The sequence below is a fragment of the Cheilinus undulatus genome, linkage group 12 (assembly GCF_018320785.1).
Source record: "Cheilinus undulatus linkage group 12, ASM1832078v1, whole genome shotgun sequence".
Lineage (NCBI taxonomy): Eukaryota > Metazoa > Chordata > Actinopteri > Labriformes > Labridae > Cheilinus > Cheilinus undulatus.
The window spans coordinates 34,807,364-34,826,860 of NC_054876.1; the positions used below are offsets into that span (position 1 = coordinate 34,807,364).

General features: G+C 38.7%; 1 protein-coding gene across 2 annotated transcripts in view; it reads right to left on the reverse strand.

Annotated features, from left to right (window-relative positions):
- Positions 1–12,024, reverse strand: part of cxxc5a (CXXC finger protein 5a) — a 46,557-nt gene extending 34,533 nt beyond the window's left edge. For both annotated transcript variants that reach the window (XM_041802128.1, XM_041802126.1), the window contains exon 1: positions 11,744–12,024. The gene's annotated coding sequence lies outside the window, so the exon portion shown is untranslated. The remainder of the gene's footprint in view (positions 1–11,743) is intronic.
- Between the last annotated feature and the right edge of the window lie 7,473 nt (positions 12,025–19,497).

Here is a 19,497-nt window from a genome sequence, read left to right on the forward strand (position 1 = left end):
GCAGTAATGCCACTTAACTTCTTAAAAAAGTTATGGAACTAAAAAGACAAAAGAAAAAAACTAACTGGAAATTCAAACTCAAAGATTTTTTTATGTGTGACAGTAAACAATGACTAAGACTTTTTTTGCACAAACTTGCTCTCCCTCTCTCCTGGACAGAAAGTCTTCAAAATATTCCCATATTTATAAAATATGCACTTGCGCTTCTTTGTATTGCCGCTATTTGTGCCATTATTCAAAGCAGTTGCTGTCTGCAGAGACACAGAGGGCTACATCACAGGCTTTCTGTCTCTCTTTCTCTCCATTATGAGCTAATCAGATCGTCTCAACCAGGATCTGCATAGTTAGAGTTGCACAGTTTGACAAAGCATGATGCGATGGAACAATCTGCCACTGGTTGCCTAGGCCTGTCGCAAAGCATTGTGGGATACAAAATGATGGCTAGCATTAGCCGCAAGCAGCAGAAACAAAAAAAAATTGAATGAAAAAAATGATTAAAAAGACATTCAATGTTGAATTTACTGGTGTGGATTTAATCTTTAAACACCCCAGATAGTCACTCAAGTTGCAGGCTCACTAGAAAAGCTTGTGTGAGGGCTAACAAGGCATGGATAGCATCACTACTATGGCATAATGGCTTGCTTTAAGAGGGAAAAAAGTAAGTGGTTTGAAAAGGTAGGAAAAGTGGGAAAGTGTTGCAAAAGGTATTTCATTTTTAATAACCTGTGCCCCCTCATATACAATGTTGCTCTCGGAGGGTTAAAAAGAATTTACCAGAAAAAGGTAAATCTCTATGCTGACGATCTTGTTTGTTTCTTTAGGTCATAAAAGGTTTTCAGTAGAAACACCAGTGTTTTTCAATACCTGCTAAAACCTCTTCACAGGCACTTTAAATCATATTTGCAACATTTCCTGCTTGGTTTAATCAGGGAATTTAACAAGACCACCATCCTTGTTCCAAGAGCATGTCCGCCTCTACTACACTGGATGGTGATATCCCCCTTACAGCTAGCTGTTGTGGACTTTCTCCCAGTAACCGTGCAAACAGGCTAGTGAGTTGTGGACTGGTTTTATGTTGAACAGTGAAAATAGATGAATTTTATAGTTCTACTCCAGACTTTTACTTTCGGTGCAATCGCATTGCACATTATCTATGTGTAACCCAGTGAATTAATTTAAATGTATACAGATTGTGCCATCCTGCCTGCCTGCAGGAGTGACCTTGTGCCGCCATAACAAACTGGTTATTTTATTTTTTCCCCAAATTAATTTACTAATTTCCTTAAACTGTTTATTTTGTTTACAAACCGTTCATACCACACCCCAAATCCGCAACTCATTATCCAATTCGAGCTCATCCCATAACACATAAATATCCGGTGCACAAGGTCACTTCCTCTTTGGCAATCTCCTCACCTGGGGTCACGCAGGCAGCACGGCTGGTTGGCAGCAGAAATTCCACACTACCTTCACTAAACGGTCGATCCTAACATTATAGAGACTCAGCGGTGAGTGTTGTTTCTTTTGTTATTCTCATAATATGTCCTAAGTTGATTTAAAACTCCCGCTAGTGCCTTTGTTCCTCCGCGGGACTTGCGGAGATTTATATGCCAAACCTCATTAAGAAAACAGCTAATTTAAGCTGCGTGCAGCTGCACGCCGTTTTGTCTTTGACTTATTTGTATGTATATTTGTTAAAATTATTTGATATGTTAAAGTAAATCGGCTTTGCCGAAATGTTAGGTACATTCCATTGAAAATGAGAACTTTATTTTTTTAAGTGAAATGCTTAATGAGATTAATTAATTTTTATATTAGATAAATTGTGTTCTCGTAGTGAGAATTGGATGTGAAGCGCGGATTTTGTGATGAAAGAGTTTGAATTAACGAAGAGTAGTACAACATATGTTTGATAAAGAATAGTAATTGTTTGTATTTTACTGACCCCTTTTTAGGTCAGGTTTTTTTTTGTTACCCCTTCCTTTCCCTGCGAGCTACCCAAGGAACTCTGAACTCCCCACACCTCCCCCCCTTTCCCAAAGAAGACTACCACGGTTAGGGTAGGAACAAGGACTCTGGGACATGAGGAACTGAACTGATTTAAGGTCGATTAAAGAAAGGGCAGAACTTTAATTTTTTTGCATTTTTTTTAAAAGGCCTCCCTTTGTTATTATTGATGGATTGTTTGAAGTTGTTTGTGTTTATTATTTGGAAAAAATATTATTTGTCAATACACTTACTTTAAACTTAACTTCTGTATTTGTTGTATTATTCACACACCCTGGGCTTCCTTTGAGACGAACTTAAGTTTTCTGAATTACCTAATTTTCCACTATTTATTATTTCAATTTTTTCCAATTAATATAATTTTCGTTTATCTAGGTTAACATATTCAAAATGTTACATATGTAGCTCTATACAACAACACAACTTCTGCTATGCTAAGCATTTATGCTCATTGGCTTCCAGGTCAGAGTCTGGCGTTGAAACTGTGGAGTGTTGGAAGAATCAAGAGTAAATCATCACCCGCATAATCAAGGCATTCTAGTCCATCGATTGGTGATTTGATTTAGTATGATATCAGTTAAATGTATTCACATGCATTCAGAAGTCCAGCTTTAGTTGGACTAACACAATAATTCCATGTTTTCTAATGGCATGTAAACGTGCTGAATGCCTCTTTAATCATATTGAAGCATTTTTGAGACCCTTATTTTCCAGAGTGAATGCTTTATTGGGTCCTTTTTTTTGTCTTGAGTGAAGCTCAATCCTCAGAATTGTTGCACAGATTGACTTGGATGTACACACTCGTTGATCTGAGTGTATAACTTTGGGAAACAATAAGTCAGAGAAGAATTAACTGTCCCCTTTCTGACCAGAAGAGCTGCTGATAATTTATTGTATTAATCATTTATTTGTCTCTGGGGTATTTTCTGTCCTATAACTTATAAAGAACGTTTTAATTCTGCAAACTATTAGATCAAATGGAGTGGCACGTAATGATGGACTCCCCACTGGACACAGATGCATCCATCCGGCAGCTTTTAGCGTTACGAGTCCTGTGACTGCTCATCTATGAAAAGAAAAACTGTGCTGCTGTGATTCTCCTGACCTGTCCGTGTTCACAAACAAGTCCACCACCTCCCACAGAAACGCTGAGGAAATGGCCGGGCCAGTCCTTATAAGGGAAACAAAGGGAGAGGGAGGGGAAGAGGATGGAGGGGGGGTGTCTGTGCTGCGTGTGGAAATTGGAAGGCCAGAATTAGTGGGAGGTAAAGCTTCAAAGGCAAGAGCACAGCCCCCACATTCTCACCAGCTCAGGGGGATGTGGCGCCAGCGAACCAGAGCCAGCTCCGCAGCCCCTCAGCCCTGTAGTTTCAGTTTCTCCTGCTGCAGCACTGACCAGGGTCCGGTTTCCCTAAAGCATCTCAGACTCACTGCATATCTGCTTGGTTTAGGTTGAAATGCAGAACAGCAGAATCAGGAGGGAAGCATGAGAGGGTTTGTGGTCTTGTTGGACACTGGGCAGCCCATGTTTTTATTGGTATTTATTGGACAGCTATGAACATTTTTATGTTGAGATTTCGATTTCATGCAGTCTAAATTGAAGTCAGCAGCAGTTTAACTGGGTATCTACCAGTGCAATGACACACTTTCTTGATTAATCCTGGCCTAAGAGAATGCCCAGCTCTGATCCAAATGCTTCATCAATGTCCTCAGTACAGTTAAGGTGCTAAATGACTCCACATAATTAATGAAAGGAAGCATTATCAATAGCCACAATAAATGACCTGTCATATCTTTTCTGCAAAGTGACAAAGTTGGCCATTGCAGCTTATGAAAACAGGTGGAATAATTATTGTAATTGCAGGAGCTGACCTGCTGATAGCCTTGGGTTTTAAAGGATGACATCACATTTGTTTAAACTGCTCATCTTAGAAAGTGTTAGTGATCTGACAGGATGAATAATGCAGGCAATACATTCTGAAAGTAGCAAATTTTGCTCCATCATTAATATTGAGTCATGTAAGTGGATTAAAGTTTTGAATTACAGACTGTATTTAAAAAAAAAAGGGGTGACATGGTAGCTGTACAAAAGTGAAGCCAAAACATCTGGAACTCCCCCTACTGACTAACTGCAGAATAGGTCATAAGCTAATGCTCTTCAATGTACAACTGGATACTCTCTAGACAATTTCAACCCCAAATATGTGCCAGATTTGTGCCTACCAGATTCATGGGTGGTATGACTTTATTTTAGGCCTGCTGCAACTGGTTATTAGCTATAATAATCCACAAGTGTCTAGCAACAACAACAGTTATTTTAGAGCCTACCAGGTCAGGCTGCTAACGATGTAATACCCACAAAAAACAACGGGACAAGCAGATCAGGTAGCATGGCCTACTGGGTGTCACGCACTTTAAAAGCTCATTAACATATAAACACAAAAATACCTTCCTCTCAGTCAGAATTTCACCTGTTCTTTGTCTTTTTGCTGCAACTATAACTCACGCCATGAACAGCCAGCTGGGGACATCTTCCATGTCTGTTTTTTCCCTGCAGTCACATTTGCTATCACAAGTTTTTGTGAGATCATGCAGGTAAATGTCTGTGGTCAAGATTTGAAAATTGTCCAGTGTGTTGACAGCCCAAAGTGATGTGACATGGGTTTAACTCTACAATCAAAATTGATTAATGGTTAAACATAGCTTCTGTTTTCAAAGTTAATTCTTATCCCATTAATGCACGTCTGAGCAAAGCCCCCAATAAAGGGAGAAAGAGGGAAAGCTTACTTAGACCTAGCTGTCATTTAGAGGCCAATGAAGGTTTTAATAACAATAACAAATGTTATTTTTAAGTTAAATACTCAACATTTTCAATAAAGTAAGAAAATACACATTGTGTTTCCTTTTTCAGAATGTAAACTCCTTAAAATATTTGTTTCATATAGTAACAGGTGCGGCAATTGAACTGAACTGTAAGTATTGCCAGTACTTGGACAAACAGTCCATGCCAGAGCCTGCAACAAATTTTATTCAGTTAGCAAAAATGACTGATCAGACCAGGACCAGGAGGTGAGTGTTAATCAGGGTTAGGGCTAATCATACTGATCCAACATGCATGTATTATCATCACTACATGACTTCTAAGAAGGGCTCATTTACAGGGTCTTTCAGGGGCCTAGCTACGCCTGCTGATTGTTCATAACGTAGCAACAACACAAGTATTACTGACCATAGGACCTGCTTTCAAATGAAGACAACATTGGGCTGTACCAACCTGAAGAATCTTTGCTTACATGGGGGTTGTTTGTGACATTAAGTTAAATATCTGATGTGGTTAGCAAAGGTGTTAAAACCACAGCAGAGGCTACTCTGTTTCTTAAACTCTAAATGTCATCACCAGTGCAAAATGCCATCTTCTTTGTAGCAGGGTATTTTTGTTTCATTTCTGTACAGCAGGAGGAGGCAGAGACAGTCCATCTTATGTACAGCCAAAATTTGAACCTTGTGACCTGTAGGTGTAAAGCTGCACAGAGGAATATCTCTAACCTGGTTGCATCACCTCACAGGTATCACCTAGTAGATAAGGGCGGTATGTTCTGATGGCTAAGAGTCACTAACACTAATTTTACTACTCATACATAATATAGCAGAAAAATTACCTGGCTTGTTTCTTTTTAGGTTTGGTGAATTAGTACAAATTTTTAACAAAAGTTTTTATCAAAATCAAATAGAAATGATTACAGAGTGAGAGAAATTTGTAGGTTAGGGAAGCAATCTTGAGAAGTAGACAGGCTGTATATAGAGAGTAAATCTATAAAAAGCATTTGATAGTTCATATGTGTGGTGTTATTCCTGCTATTAGGAAACCTACAGATTTCAGTCTTTTCTTTTCATAAGTAAATAACAATGTTAAATGTTTATTTTTCAAGTAAAGTCAGTTATTTTGCTGCACACAGTATGTGGTGTTAAATGCACTCTTGAACTTAAGGATCTGTAGCCACTGTATCATGTATTTGGTTTAAATCAAAAGGAACAAAAATGCACCAACATAATAATGTCAGTATGATACTTCACATATAGCTAACTTTTTGCACTGAACATAAACTTTGTTTTTTCTTAAATGCTGTTGAAAGACCAGAATTCGTGTGAGCTAAGATTCTATTTTGGGTTGTTACTTGGAGTAGAACACATTATTGTGACTTGTGAGTCTAAGAGAAAGGACATTTCCATCATGAAGTCAAAGTATGACATGACCAACCGTTTTCCTTTGTAGAAAATAATTTAACTAATTTCAAGAATTCTGTGAATGCTTGTTTATATTCCAACACATAAAATCAAATGTGGGTTTATGTAGTGTATGCCTAAGCTGCTGGCCCTGATCACAGCTGCTGCTTTATTTCATATTATCCTCACATTCACCCCTCCTCTCCTGCATGTGTGTACATATTCCCCCCCATCTTCCTGGACTATCAGTCACACTTTCTCCATCTTCATCAACCATGAGCGCGGCGTATAGACTTTGCCTAATCACCCTCCTTGACTCCCGGCGTCATGGCTCTTCAGATCCCCTCAGCACATCATTTACAGGCGGGTTTATGTCCTCGTGTGAACTGTCTGCTGCACCCCAGCTGCCTCTGACTGTCAGTGTCATGCTGCTGATTTAGTGTTATTTAGTCATTTAGGCATATTTACTCAGTTTCTCTTGAAGTAACATACTTGTTGTGGCAGTTTATATTAAAAACTTTACACCTGATGGTTCAGTGACAACAGCTTGTAAGTATTAGGCTGTGGTGTCATTTATTAAAGCCTATTAAACATTTATTGCAAATCACTTGGCATAAAAGAGACCTAAATAAAGCTTTCCCTCAAGTCTTTTTTGTTTAATGTTTGCTATTCTTCATAAAGCAACACGCTCCACAGGTGGTCCAAATGATCAAGTCCAACAACAAAGACTGAGTCTTTCTAGGATGGACCAATGAGTGAGCTTAAACCTGCAAACCACACATCTACATAATGCCTGCCTTTTGTTTTGGCAATTCTAATATTGCACCAGCCACTGTTTGCATTGGACTTCATTGTTGATGGCTCATCTATTTTGTGCAACTTGAACTCTTTTATTAAACTTTGAGGAAGCAAATCAAAATTCTGGAAAACTGCTTGGGTTTTGATGGAGAATGTATTATTAAATGCAGGAAAAATGACTCTCAGCATAAACAAACTTATAAATTTCAATGGTGCATGAAACTTAAATTAAAACTTTTCATTTTTAAAATGAAATACTGATATTATTTTCGCCTGTGTTGTATTCAATCTGCAGAGTGTTGTCAGCTCACTGTCTCCATGGACTTAATATACATGCTTAATCTGCCAAAAAGAAAATTATCACAAATCCTCATCACTGTATCATTAAACTACAGAAGTAAACGGTTTTATCCTAAAAGTCATAAGCCCCGCCTCCTCCATATTAGGAGATTGTACATGGGTCAAACTCTAAACTAAAAATGCATGCTGATTAAATTTTTATTAAGGTTATTATCATGCTGATATATGTCCAAGGGTTCATTTGAAAAGAACTCAAGTTTATTTTTTAAGTAATTTATTTTGAAAAATAGAGCTTAATGCCATGATTTATAGCTTTGTTGACATGCCCTCTATCTTTATGTACAGTCAACGCATTAGAACAATAATTACCTCCGCCAAGAAGGTTATGTGATCGGCAGGGTTTGTTAGTTAGCAACATAACTCAAAAAGTTAGGGACAGGTTTTGATGAAATTTTCAGGAAATGTCACAAATGGCATAAGGAAGAACTGATTAGATTTTGGGAGTGATCTGGATCAGTGTCTGGATCCAGGAATTTTTTTAAAGGATTCTGTACTATTGGGAGATAGGGCTAATGGCAGAGGTTTGCGCTCTCCGACTGCTTTTCTAGTTTTCAATGTGACCAATGTTGCAAACAGGAAGTAACTGGTCTTAACCTATACATGGAAATTTCAGTGCATTCAAATAGTATGGATTACTATCTTTGTCCCTGCATACAAACACAGGAGGAGAATTTAATGATGGCAGTATGAGTGACTCAGCAAGGTAGTGATATGCCCCCTTTCAGCTACTGGACCTTCTACCAGCTGACTTTACACCAACAACAACACAATCGACAGTGGCCATTCCACATTTTTCTTCACTTTATGTACAGTAATATCCTGACTATACATCCCCCTGGTATATAAGCCAGAGTTTGTTTTTTTTTAAGTCTACCAAAGACAACAAAGTTTTAAACTTCCTGCCTATTCAATTATATTGTGTTCATAAAAGTCAACAGTCCCTGCACAGCTGTGTTGCTTTTTTAGCATCATCTGTATGGAGTTTACACTTCTTTTAGCTAAAATGACATCATCAACCTCTTGGCCTGCATTATTGGGATTATTGTGAAACTTGCAACTTTTTGTCTTTACATCAAACCAGCACTCCACAAGGTTTATTGACTTTACAAAATACACCTGTTTTCTTTCAATGCAGGATTACGACCTAACATTGTTACAATGTCATTTAGCTAACACTTTTGTCCAACATCACGTACATCTGGGAAACAGACAGTTGTTTAAGGTGTTTAAAGTGTTAAGGACCTTAACAAAGGTGCTCTGCTCTAGCCCTGATCGAGATTCTAACCCCTGATCTCCCTCATCGAAGTCAGCAATGTAAACAACCAAACTATCCACCCACTCCTTAACGAGGGCTGGTAAAAAGTGCCCTTGTTAGCCTAGTTACTATGCATCTCCTTTGGTAGCCTGCAGCAGACTTATGAGTCGGTTAAACTTATTCTTAATATCTTTTTATCAGTTTAGTCCCACAATCCCAGTCAAACACAATGTCTAAACTATAACTGCCACTAGTAGCCACTGTAGCTGTTCTGAATGAAGACTACCTTGCTGCCCCACTGCTCTTTAATCTGATGTAAACAAGGGTGAACAGACAGCATCAATAGCATCTTGTGGGAACAGTTTAGCACTATTTTGATCTATAAAATGGGGTTGTCCAGAGGCTGTGCCAGGTTATACTCAGATATAAGCGAAGCAATGGATGGCGATAGTAAGACAGGAATTTGGACATAAACCTGCAAAGAGGATGCAAGGTCGGTGGTGCTAGCACTGCTAATTTTAGCTACATTCTGCAAACCAACTTTGCAACATTATGGTGTGTACTTGTTTTTCAGAATGTGTTTATTTGTCTTTAGACTAGTCAGCTAAAGGCAGTTATAATTTGGAACATCCGTAGAATAAATGTTGCTTAGATATAGGTATTAAAAATGCCTCCTCTAAGCCAGATTTTACGGTGCCTTATTTTGTGTAAGTCCTTCAGATAATGCTTAATATAAATTGTTTCTCTGTCCAAAAAATGTGGTTCTTGCTCTAGCACACACCACATTCCACTTGTTTTCTTCCTGACTTTCTTCTTTACATTTATGTTGTCAACTTCTGGGTCGTAGCCCGCCACAGGAACTGTGGAACATGTGCTGGATGCCTAAACAGTTTGAGGTGTAAACATGCTGAAGTATATCTGTCTTCAACTGCATTTTTACATGTGTTGGTGCGATCTCAGTACAATAAAAAATGTAAATATGCTGTGTTTATTGCCTTTAGCCAGCTCAGAGAGGTTGGTAAACTTTGCACACATATGTGTGAATGGCATTTTCTCATTTAACTGTTGCCAAGAAGTCAGTTAAACATAATTCAGAGACTTTTCCTAAACATGGTTATTATCTTCTGTGCCTGTTGGACAGAACTGACCAAAACAGCTATACAGTGTATCAAAGGTTCAGTGTCTGATTCATTGGCTAAATGCGGCATATTAAAATCAAACAGAGGTGTCATTTTGTGTCAAACATTTACTAAAACTTTCAAGCTGAAATGATTGGTGAATGAAGTAGTACTTCAATAAATTACACTGTACTCACTCACCAATTCAGCTGATGAGAGCTTCCTGACAGCCACAGTGCTGCTGGGTGAATGCTGTCAGCAGTGTGATACTCGTATGAACAGCTCATTTAACATTCACATGCAGCTCTAAGCTTTTAACTCTAAACTGTATCTGTTTCAAAAAGATATTTTATTTAGTTATTCATGTTATGTAGATTCATCTTCTTGGAGAGCTGATTTTGAACTGAATGTTGTGCTAGGATGCTAAAGGAGGTTAATGTCAGTGAACAATAGTGACGGCTGACTGATGGATGAGTGGTGGGCTGCTCCTGCGGATCAATAGGTGATGGAGTAAAGCCTTTAGGGTCATGTGTGTGTTTCTATGCCATTGTTAGAAAATTACACACTTGAATTTACTCAAAACTAAAATTTAAACATAGGAAGCCAAAATCTTTGTTGAATTGAGGATGATTTATGATTACAGGAGCAAATATGAATTTAACTGCTGCAGCAATTTGGAAGTGGCTGGACAATTAGCCTAGAGCACACTTTACTCATGAATAACTTCTGACGTCAAAGCACGCGCAGGTGACCTGGTAATCGAAGTTTTTAACTAGGAGGTGAGAACATGAAGGGTTGTGAGGCATTTCGACCCCTCCACGACGAACTCCAGAGCAGCTGACTGACTGACTGCACCTCAGGAGACGCGAGAATACTTAATGCATTAGTTCAGGCGATGCACGATGCGAACCCCCCCTCCTCCTCCTCCTCCTCTCTCTCTCGTGTTCTCTCACCCCCCCTCCTCTCCCCTTCAGACGCGCTGTCTGCGGACCTGTCTACTGGCGAGCTTCTCTATTCCTCCACACACACACAGGAAGTTAAAAAAAAACCCTGGTGAGGTGACAATAATTAGACTCAATGATTCATCCATTGTCCAGAACCTGCTGCGTCTTATTCAGACTAATTGGGACTCTATGTGCACAGAAAGTTGGAGGAAAAACAACCACTCCGTGCATTTACAGTGACTTCAAATTATTGGCAAACATATGGAGCAGTTGGAGCGGAGGCACCGATGGTGGATTGCAGGGGGGTTTGGTGGTAGATCTCCGGGAAGCGCGGTGAAAGCTGGGAACTTTCTATTGATACCCGGAAATCTTCAAATATGACCACTGGAGATTCAAATCTAGGCTGTGCCGACAGATTTGAAATATGTTTGAAAGTCTCTTTGTAAGAAATCAAAGTTTCTTTATTAAATGTCCACAATCAGAAAGACTCTGTCGTCAAATGTAAGCTTGATATGTCTCGCGCGCGGATCATTTTCTTTGAAGCGTCAAGTTTGGACGCGCATCATTAACAGCTGATTCACAGAAAAGCGTCGGGCTCGTGCTTCACTGTGGTGCCGATCCGTATCAACGCTCGCGGCAACTCATTAAATAACGCGTAAAAAAAAGACTATTTGTGGATAAACATAGCAACTTATCTCATTGTAGCCCTCTATACTATCTTTGAAATTTAAAGCCAGTGTTACTATGTTTTTCAGGTGTATAATTAGATATAAATTGGTTTCTTTTGTTCGGACCCAGTGATCTATGAGCACGGTAGCCTATCTGCGGTACCAGCACTGGTCTGCAGTCACACATTTGAGGATATAGGTAAAGAAGAGCCCCGGTCCCCCCTCCTGATCCGATAAAGAGATGACATCCCAACTTTGAGTAGACTTCAACAAAGTATGATCCCCCTTCCATCCATCCCACGCCTCCTCCCTTCCCCTGCTATATATCTGCATATTTGCAAACACGGGCCCCGATTTATTCGCACCTACCAAAGCAGATCGGAGCAGAGGGGAGGGCTCCCACAGTCCGAGCGGTCCGTCTCTCAGCCTTGCCGTGCAGAATGGTGACAAAAAAAAAGAAAAAAGAAAAAGAGCAGGAGGGGGAAAAAAGCTTATTCTCCGAGAACACAATCCTACAGAGTGGCTTTCCTGTTAGTGACAAGCGTGAAAAGAAAAAAATGATTGAGCGTCAGTTATGTAGGAAAAAGCCGTACTTTCTCTGAGGCTGAACGCGTGGGTTCCCCCAGCTTTCTCGGTCCTTGCAATCCCACCTCTACATCCCCGCTTGCAGAGAGGAACATGCAAACACATTTCATAGATTTTTGGAGCTTCGCGGAAAAACCGAAGTGGACTTTTGGTGCCGCGCGCGCTTCAGCTGTGGTAATAAACAGCGCGCGAGAGGGTCGTTCAGGACAGCTGAGGAGAGAGGCGTTTCAAAGTAAAAGTACGGGCTAATAAAAGACGAATGAGTGCGTTATTATTGGCTGAGACTGTCTTTTTATGACAACGTGGCTCAAATAGCTTCATTCACGTGCTAAAAATTGGTTTGTGAGGATTTTCATTAGCTTACAGAGCAAAGCTAGCTGCCCTACTCAGCATAAACAAACAGAAACATGCTAACAGGCAGGTTAAACGTAGGCGACCACGATCCATATGAACAATAACAGTTACAAGTGGGCTTCACAAGTCATTTAAAAATATTTTCTGTCAAACATAATAATGACAAACAAAACCTACATATTTCTATATGAAAAATATAATGCTTTATTTAGTTTTTAAAAATAGTTAATTTAAGTGTAAGAGTGCCATGTTTTCATGCTTTACATAGCTACTGTGCGTTTAAGGTTAGGGTGTTTCCTTTAGGGAGTGAAAACAGATGCATGTTGCTTGTCTGGTGACGTATGTACACGATTCTGATCATTTAAAACTGAAAGTACTGTTATAAACGTCTTTTGAATGGAAAAAGTCTTCTGGAACTGTCACCCTGCCCTTAACTTTAAAAAATAAGAGCATGGCCCTGTGTTTTTGCATCTTTTAAAATAAAGTGATAGGAATTAGCCATGATGCTTTATTATTTTGTTAGTCACAAGGAAAATCAATGTATGTTTTTAAGGATTGTCCCACTTTTTAAATGAGATTTTGTGTAGCCATCGTATGTTCTTGTGTTTAAGTGACGTCATTGTGAAAGGGGCTGCAGGATGGTGAACTCTTCATTCATCTATTTATTCCGAGTATAAATTCACACTACCAGGCTGACAGCAGTGATCCTCATGGCCGCTCACTCCTCCTCCTCCTCCTCCTCCTCTCCGCTCAGCCCCTCTCTCTCTCAGAGTCCACTCCACCTCTTTCCACCGGCCTGTCTGCTGGCAGGCGGCCAACCCAAGTGTGTGGAAATGACACCGCCAGGGCGGCAGAGATTTTCCTTCATTTCTCTCCTTCCCGATCGCAGACTGGCTGACATTGGCTAGAAAGTGGAGCAGCTCGTCAGGGACAATCAATGCGAATCGATCGAGCTTGTGCGGTGGAGAGGCTCCAGAGCTGGAAAATATCGCGGCAGCGGCTGAAGAGAGAGAGAGAGAGAGAGAGAGAGAGGGAGGGAGGGAGAGAGAGCACAACCAACTCTGTCAGTAGCCAGCCAGCCTCCTAACAAACAAATATGCTCTAGCTCTCATAAACATGACACTCACTTAGTAAACAGTAAAGTTAAAAACCACCGCAAATCTGTCATTACACAGGATTTGTGTAAAACCATAAGGATGTCCACAAACATGTTTTATGTTCATTTGGAGGAAAATAATTTGAAAGATTCTTTTAAAATCTTTTTAAAAATCAGGTAAATATGCTAATGGGAAGCAAGATGTTAGATTTGTTTCTCATTTTGCATACTTGAATTACGTCACGATAACACAGCTGAAACTTAAAAGCACCTATGAGGTGTTTTAAATGAATCAAATTCATTCTGATGGTCTGGATCAACAGCAGGCTACAGAGACAACTTTACATTTGACAGTATAAACAATGACATGACAGAGCTGTGCCCATAGGGGGCACCAGAATCCCTTTGAACCAAAACCTTCTCCCAGATGCTTTAACCTCCTGAGAGCTGAGCTGTGAAACTTGATCATCAAGCCAAAACGTTGCAAAAATTCCCCCCAAATTCCGTGTGAATTTCTGAACATTTTAAAGTAAATTTACAGTAAATAAAAATGTCAGGTGGCTGGGAGATTTTTTTTAAGCATAGTCCTGGATATGTCAAAGTTTAGCAACAAAATTAATTATGATTCATGTTTGGTTTTTGTGTAGTATCAGAATTACAATTTTGCATCCTTCAAATTTATTCATGGACAAATATGACCACTCACAAAAACTGCAATAAAAAAATACCACAGATTAATATTTTTCTGCTACTTCTGTCCTAAATGTTTCAGTCAACTTCACTTATGAACAAAACAGCCAAATATTCAATTATTACTTAGGATTTTAACCCTTTAAATGCCAGTTTGAATACATGGTGCCACTGTTTTATATGAAAATTAAATCACACACAGAAAATTAGCAAACTGAAGTATGATGAGGGATGATGAGGTTTTTTTAAATTGTAGTCTTAAATGTGTCACAGATTGGCAACAAAGTTGATTTTGATGCATGGTTAGTGTTGTAGTGACTGATTTTACAAATGTACACCTTGACAACCCCATTTACTCCCATTATAATCCATTTTTTAAAGAATGAGTGTAACAGCATCCATGCACAATAATCTTATTTGACTTATTTATTCAGAATGATATTACCTCTATACTTTAATTAAAAAGGACATATTAATGCAATAGAACTCATAATGTCCAAAAATAGGAGAAAAGAGTGTTTTTTAGCTCAAAGCAATAACGATGTCTAACTTACTTTCCACCAGTCTGCAGAAAGAGTGGGAGTCATTTATTACAATGATGGTTTTCTCGCCTTGTAGTCTAACACCCTAGTTACACATTCATTGTGTAAAATCAAAATGAAACCCTCCAAAGATAGCTTTGATCAATCTACAGCTATTTCAGCTCATCGGAGAAAATAAGAAAATGTTGATTTTCATTGCATAAGCTCTATCCAAATGTTAACCTAAATTTGGTTACACACGCTGCTCTGTAAAAATGTACTGTGTGCCTGAAATCACAAACCAGTGTCGCTGTAATTTCACCAAAACCAGGAGGTGACTGACATGAGCATTTCTGACATCTGCTGGCACTTTGAGACTCTTTTAATGGCAAGTGTGCCTTAGATAAAAATGTCTTCATCTTGTTCATCTTAACAGTACTGTTATGACTACTTAAAAATCCACAAAGGATGCTTTAACTTTTAGTTGGGAGTAATACAAGTAGTCATACAATGCCATAAGCATATGGATGAGCCTCTTGTAGTCACAAAACTGTTCTGGACTAACATCAACCCAGCTACTTCCCTTTGTTGGTAACATATGTTGATACTAAATATATCAATCTGTGGAATTGGGCATATTAAAGCTCACACTGAATGGAGGAACAGTTTGGCTCCATTTCAAAGAGTAACTATTGAATACAAAAGACAGATACAGGAGATAAATTTAAGATAAGAAAGGTTTAAAAAACATTAACGGGGGTGTGCAGATGGTCGAGTAGTTTAAGGCACACACCATGTAGGTGGGCGGCCCGGGTTTTGAATCCGGTCTGTGGCCCTTTACTGCATGTCTCTCCCCACTCTCTTCCCTGTTTCCAAGTCTATCCACTATCCTCCACTATCAAATAAAGGCACAAAAATGCCCAAAATAAACCTTCAAAAACAAAAAAAAAACAAACAAACAAACCAAACAAAACAAAACAAAACCAAAAAAAAAAAAAAAAGGATAGTGCCATGAGAAAATCACAAGTATGTACAGATTTTCTATAAAATCCCAAAATATTGCGCTAAGTCATCATTTGGGAACTTTTGTAGCGTTCCATTTACCTCTTAAGTCAGATGTCAGAGCTGGGAATGACGTCACACCCGACATGAATCCATTCCATTTGTTAGGAGCTCATAACAGTAAGTGACAGAGCCGGAAAACAGCTGGACTTCATTGAAACACTTTTGGGAAATGTATTTGGATAAGATGACACACCTGCTCCATGGTCCCTGATCAAAGTAAGCTCACTTTAAAGCTCGTCTCTGTGTGTGTATTAAATTAGGTGATCCAGAAGTGCCACACGCTGCTGTTAGAATCATTCCCTGAGAGCGTGCAGAGACGCTGAGCCATTATGCAGTTATCTGGAGAAAAACACACCAATCCATGCAAATTGGACTTACTGCATGAAGCATCTAATGATTATGTGTTATAGGTTGGTAACAGCATGGCATTAATGGAGAAAAGATTAGCCAACTTTCTGTGAGAGTTGATAGAAGTGTGCCGCAGTTTTTTATGATGCACAGACTTTCCAGAAATCAGGAAACAATCCCACTTTTGTGACTTTGAAATAAATGATGATAAATGATGTGTAAGTAAGGTCTGTAAATATTCTTTGACAATGCTTTTACTAGGCCATAACCAGGAGTTAAATCAGTCAGAAACTCACAGCTGTTTTTTCATACATTGTGCATGACAAGGATGTGTTTTCTTCTTAGGGTTTCCTTCATACAGAGAGTAAACCTAATCAGGGTGATGCTCAACTGACCATATTAGTTAAAAAATGAACATGGATATTCCAAAGCTGTCAAAATAATGTTAGAGTTTAAATGTCTATATTCTTAAAACTAAAAGATAACTACAGTTTTAGAGTTCTGTTAACTAACTTGAACATGCCACAGAATAAACACAAAAAATAATAAATAAAAAAATAATGAAAATCTTTTTACGTTACTAATTTTTAACACTTTAAGATCATACTAATGACAACAGCCTGGGGATATGATTCTCTTAAAGCCCTATGACAAATATTTCATCCCAGAGGAGCCACATGTAAGCCTCAGCCTCTAAAAGTTATTGATATTATAACAACTTATAAACATTTGTCATTCACTTATTCAACAAGCTAACGTTAGCTCATTGACGCTTGTTGTCAGACCGACCTGCACTCACGGAAGGACCCACAAACTATCTCTGTCACACATACACAAACACACACACCCAATCGCTCCTGTCCCCCTGTGACTGCAGCTCATGTTTTTCCTTCCTCTCTCCTGTTTTAGCAGACATTTACAACACAAAGTGAGGCAAAATATCACGGATTACATGAACGCCTGACAGTCCAGTCTGGTATCGTAACAGAAACTAAAGTTCCGCCAGAGTTTTTATGACATTGAGCTATTTTAAGATAACTAGTGTCTCATCTCTGTCATCAGACACAGTTAATGATGAATATATCCACTTAATATATAATCAGAGAAGTACTAAACCAAGCCAATGTAAAGTTTATCAGCCGTCTGGGTGTGACGTAAACAGCTCCGCACAACGCCAAGCGATGCCATTATTGCGCGACACAACAAATCGATACATAAATTCATTGCCATCACTTTTAATTATCGATTTTTAGTGATTTGTTGTTTCAGCCCTAGTTAAATATGACCTATAATTAAGACTGAATCAAACTATCACTGGAACCACATTTCATGTCCACTTTTGTCTAATGGATATGCTGTCATTATCTCCTTAATAGTGTATTTTTCAGTAAAATGAATTAGGGCTGCAGTGATAGATACTTTTTGTAGTCAAGTACTCTATTGAGTCTTCTGGCGATTAATCGAGTACTTTAATAAGAAAGACTGCATTTTTTAAATCAGTCACTTTTGCTTTTTTCAAGAGAAGTACTTGACAAATGAGAAAAGAAAATTGGTCACTTAAATGAACTACTTCTATATTAAAAGTTGGTATTAACAGGTTCTCTAAAGAAAATATATTTTACAAAGTGCAATGAATTTCACATGACAATTTACATTTCTCAAAGTTACAACAATAATTACATAAGATTATGCCATATTTGGGGTTTTAGGGATCCTCTCCCTGGACATGTTTGGTGCCAACACTTTATTTCTTCTATTGTAGTTTATTTTTATTTTCCAATTTGCCATTAAAGTAAAGGGACACTTAATCATTTTAACATCCTCTACTTTATGCATGAATGTAATATTTTACATTATAACAAGAATAAAGCTCCATCATTTACGCAGTGGTCTGATGATGTTTGAAAGGTGAACCTTTAGATTACAGGCATATGGTCTATTTTTTCAAAGGGTGTTCACTTTTAATTTTTGCACTTTTTTTTTGAGAGTTTATCCACTATAAAAATCTGACCTTTTAGGACCATCCACTGACATGGTAAACACATTTTAAGGAATAACGCTGCTTCTATGACCTGTTGAATCCTGACTGTATGATGATGAACTTTGACCTATTTAGTCTCTGTTTCAGTCACTGTCTGTGGCAATAAGGTGTTTCTATTTAATTGGTGTCAATTCATTATCAATATAAGTCTTATCAAATCATTAGGGATGCTGAAAAATTTTGAAAAATACGCTGGAATCAAGACTTCAGTGCGCTGAATTTTAGATAATTTATAATTAAATGTCTAACGTGCATGTGGAAGAGAGAGAGAGAGGGGAAAGCAGCAAAAGAGGACTTGAATCGTGACGCCTGACAGTTTTCTGTGAAACTGTCAGGTCAATCAGAGAATTTTATGTAATTCCCTGAAGTCTGCAGACACAAACTGAGTGCTGTCTCACACCAGAGAGTCATGCAGGCAGCGCGTAAACTCAGAGACCTGCATAGGTTCACCCGTGCAGGCATAGTGCCATACCTGAATAATTTGAGGAATCGTTTCAGCCCTAATATGAATATGTTCAGATGTTATAATCTTGTTGAGCTGTAGGTTGGATTGTGGCTTTAAACAGGAAAGTGATCCCTGTGCCATAAGAGACACTAGAGAGGAAATACCAACATTAGCAGGAAGCTCCAGGCACCACATGCCCTGCTGTGAGCTCATTGCTGGTCTTTTAACAACTAACTTTGTTTGTTTGTTGTGGCTGCTTGCAAACTGATCCCCCTGTCTCAAATTTGGATGACTTTCAATCAGACTCACAAGAATAAGAAAGACTATTTTAAGTGTGAATTCAAACTAACAACACACTTCCTAGTGAAGTGTTTGGTAATGCTGCCCAGCAGGCTGTGTTTTTCCTCCATCCTTCTTTCCTGGTGTATATGGTTAAGCAAGATTAATGCTCCCGGGAGAAGATTTGGAAAATATGATGGTTGTGGTTAAATAAGGGGTTGAACAGTGGGAAGAATTACAGGTAAGGTGAAACTGGTGGTAAAGTCAAACACTTGGACTCACCCTCGGCCTCCACACCTGTACTTTCAGCTGTATTAACCATCACACTTCATGCACTGGCACTTATCTCTGCTATTAAATTACATTCTCAAGAATAACACAAGAAGACTGGAGCTGTGTATTCACTTAAAAAAATGAGTGTGTTTGCATTATAGCTGAATATATCATTCGCTTGAATTTGTCCTCTCTGTGCACTGCTGGCTTTGTAGCTTGGACTGCACCTGACATTTTCAACAGTGGATAAATCCTGCTAATAACAAAGAATAATTTGACTAAATGAATTATGCAATTTGTTAAGCAAATGACCATCTCGTCATTGATGTAAACCTGCAGAACTTTTATTTTACTGCAACTATCCTTAACATATAACAGCATGGGAGTGCCTCTATAGCGCTGTGAATGTATCATTTTCTGTCAGCA